Source organism: Conger conger, chromosome 14 (assembly GCF_963514075.1).
Source record: "Conger conger chromosome 14, fConCon1.1, whole genome shotgun sequence".
Classification (NCBI taxonomy): Eukaryota; Metazoa; Chordata; class Actinopteri; order Anguilliformes; family Congridae; genus Conger; species Conger conger.
The window spans coordinates 5,472,336-5,476,378 of NC_083773.1; positions in this window are offsets into that span (position 1 = coordinate 5,472,336).

Sequence of the window (4,043 nt, forward strand, 5' to 3'; positions counted from 1 at the left end):
GAAAAGTCAGGCCTCTTCGTTGCTTTTATGAAAAAGGCCTCTTACTGGCTGTTTTATGAAAAGAGGAGAGACAAAGGAGAATCTTTTTTATGCTTCTGCAAGTGTCATTTACTGGGTTTATTTTTCCAAAAGTGCTGGCCATCTGGAAGTTTCAATCATAAAAGGGGTCACACATCCAGGAATCACATACTTCATGGGCGATTTGGCTTATTGATTGATTGAAATAATGATGAGGAGAACTGTCTCTGCTTATTACATTATTGGCATTCGGCAGACGCTCTTATCCAGAGCGACGTACAGTTGATTAGACTAAGCAGGAGACAATCCTCCCCTGGAGCAATGCAGGATTAAGGGCCTTGCTCAAGGGCCCAACGGCTGTGCGGATCTTATTGTGGCTACACTGGGATTAGAGCCACGACCTTGCGTGTCCCAGTCATTTACCTCAACCACTACGCTACAGGCCGTCCTTAAAGGACGCTTATAGGACTAACTAACAGATTATGGGATGGCAGTAGTGGAATCTTTCTCAAGCCAATGAAGAAGGTACCATCTGCCCAATTTTAGTTTCACCATTCCTGCACCTTTTACCCATCCAGGTTGGTACTTAAATTCCCAGATACAGATGGTTTCCATTTTGCCCGCTTGCATTTTGAGATTTGGAACTAGAACAAGAGAGGGACTTCCTCCTTTAAAAAGGTTCACATGCAAAGATTGTGAAATTAAGTATATCGAAGTCAGCATCCACATTTTAAAATTTTGTTTGTAAGAAAGCAAAGTAATTTATGCACATTATGTATGATATTAATCAATATATATATTTCCTAAAAATTGTCACACCAATCACCATAAATCATTTGATATTAAGGACCAAATACAATAGCACTGTTTTATTAAAGGTGTACGTGTGTGTGCGTGTGGATGTGGATAGGCATGTCTGTATGGATAAATGTAAAAAGTAAATACACTGAATCTTCATTTCTTTACAGATTATAAAACCATGATACTATTTTAGCACATGTATGCTATTTTTACATAATGTATCCTAAAATTAATCTATGCATAAATCGCTCGTTGTGTGTCTTTCAACAGCCAGACAGTCAGGCTCACATACCATGATTTTTGGAAATAGGCAGTACATTTCCAGGTGTATTTGTAAATTCTGTTATTTTAAGCATTTAAAAAAAGATATATACATTCATGTAAATAATTCAGAGCTGTCTTGGGAGATCCATCTCCATGGATACCCTGTTCATACAATGCCTTCTGTTTTAAACAGCTATGTTTCACTGTACAATGGCAATCATTAATAACAACATGGAATATAAAATGCTCCTGGTTTGGCTTGATTTCTTCTATTTCTTCTATGTCGACACACAGTGATCATCTTATTAGGTAGATCTGTACACCAGGTTGTCAATGCAAATATTTAATCAGCCAATCATGTGGCAGCGACTAAATGCATTAAAGCATGCAGATGTGGTCAAGAGGTTTAGCTGTTTGTCAGACCAAATGTCAGAATGGGAAAGAAATGTGATCTAAGTGACTTTGACCGTGGAATTATTGTTGGTGCCAGACAGGGTGGTTTGAGTATCTCAGAAACTGCTGATCACCTGGGATTTTCACGCACATCAGTCTCTAGAGTTTGCAGAGAATGGTGTGAAAAACAAAAAACATCTATTGAGCGGCAGCTCTGCGGGCAGAAAGGTCTAACAGAGTGCTCACTGAGTGTATATCACCCGAGTGTGACAGATTCTGGAAAGCCTCAGGCCAGCACTGATACGGACCATGAGAAGTCATAGTTTTGATTATGAGTTTGACCAAAAGTCAGAAAGAGTCTTACTAGAGGCTGAAAGAGGCACCATTTCTTTGTCCACAGAAATGGTGCCCATTGTATTTATTTATATTATCTTCATGAAATATAATCTAAATATAAAAACACATACTGTATAACACATTATAATATCCTTCTTAAAACATACAAAGAAAATCTGTTTCAATAAATCTGGCGATGAGTAATGTTTTGGTCCAAGTAATAATGAAATATATTATTATTAATAAATATATTATTTCTGCAGCTCTTTACTCGGCCAGTGAAGAAGGCTGTCAACGGCACCTAGTTTCAGGAGCCTTTGACACGTTTTAAATATTAAATATCATTTTAAAAGAACTGTGACATTCAGAGCAGTTTCCTTAAAACTGCACTGAGTGTTGATTTCTCGTCCCCAGGATAAAAACGCTCTGTTGTCCATGAACAGATGTCAGACTATGAAGAGTAAATATCCCCTGTGGATCTGTGTATCTTTAGTGGTCGCTGGTCCGACTCCAAGTATCAAACAAACATTGTTTTGTTAAACTAGTTCACTGCTGTTGGACAGTCTTACTCATTTTAAATCCCACTCTTGCAGCTTTGGCTGTATCCACTAGATGGCAAAGTTAGATCAAGTTTTTTTTTTTTACTTATTTGTATTCGTTGGGAATATTCAGGTTTGACTTTAAAATATCAAGTCATACAAATTCATGACATATTTTCTATTTTTTATGTCAGAGTGGTGTCTTTTCAATTTTATGCTTGAAACGTGAACAGAAGAGGTGAGTCTTCTGTCTGTCAGCATGTCTGTGTCCTGACCAATTTGTGAAGTTTTCATCTACATACTGAACGAAGGTCCAACCTGTAAACACATCATGCTGAATACATTCTCCTATTTACCACAATCGTGTGGGATTATCCCAAATATGCTGATATCTTCCCAGAAAATCTTAGTGCCTGGCATCTGATTCAACTGAATCTTTTCAACATCACGCTGCATTTTTTAGCAGAAAGATAAGTCTGCTTCGTAAATAGCACTGAAGTGTTCAGACACTCCAATCATGAGTGAGTAGGTTTTTCCCCCTGCTATGAGGAAACATCACATTACATTACATAAGAAACAGAATCTTATGGGGCTAAACAAACACTTGCCCGGCTTAGCCGTCAATTAGCGACACAACCATAACAATGTCAAGGCCAGCGATTCAGAGTACTAATCTCTCTCCTCCTCCTTTGCTTCCTCTGGACCGCGGCCTGCAGGTCGGCTGTCTGGGGCCGGCCTTCTGTGCGGGTTCGCCGCCAAATCAACGCTCCGCGATTCCGAGGCGACGTGACAGCTCCGCTGAGCGTGCATTCTCCCAGCGTGCGCGCGCCGTTAACGCGCATCGTGGAAAAAGCGCGATTAACCGCGTACAACCGTCACCGCCAGCCTGTCGCTGAACAGATTGTATGTAAATATAGCCTTTGACCTGATTGGTATTTTAGGGATGTTTGTACTCTTTTTGCTTTTGTCTGTATAATTTGTGTGATCTGTGGTGATACAATCCAGGTTATCAACAGGTCCAGTAGACTATGGTGGTCACCATTCAATTGTTCTGAATCCATTGCGACACTCTTCATTATAACTGCAAAATTGAAATGCTCCTCTGAGTCAATCTAAACAATCCATCCATCCATCCATTATCTGAACCCGCTTATCCTGAACAGGGTTGCAGGGGGGCTGGAGCCTATCCCAGCATACATTGGGCGAAAGGCAGGAATACACCCTGGACAGGTCGCCAGTCCATCGCAGGGCACACACACCATTCACTCACACACTCATACCTACGGGCAATTTAGACTCTCCAATCAGCCTAACCTGCATGTCTTTGGACTGTGGGAGGAAACCGGAGTACCCGGAGGAAACCCACGCAGACACGGGGAGAACATGCAAACTCCGCACAGAGAGGCCCCCGGCCGACGGGGATTCAAACCCAGGACCTCCTTGCTGTGAGGCGGCAGTGCTACCCACTGCACCATCCGTGCCGCCCCAATCTAAACAATGAATAATACAAATAGTATTCATCTGTGTGTGTGTGTGTGTGTGTGTGTGTGCAAGAGCGAGAGAGAGGGGAAAGAAAAATGCAGGTTTGAGAAAGGAAGTTATAAACAGCAGACAGGAGAATGGCCAGATGTGGGGAGTATTTATATTAAATGGTTGCAGAGCAGTCGTAGACAAAATCAAAATGGTCCCAAA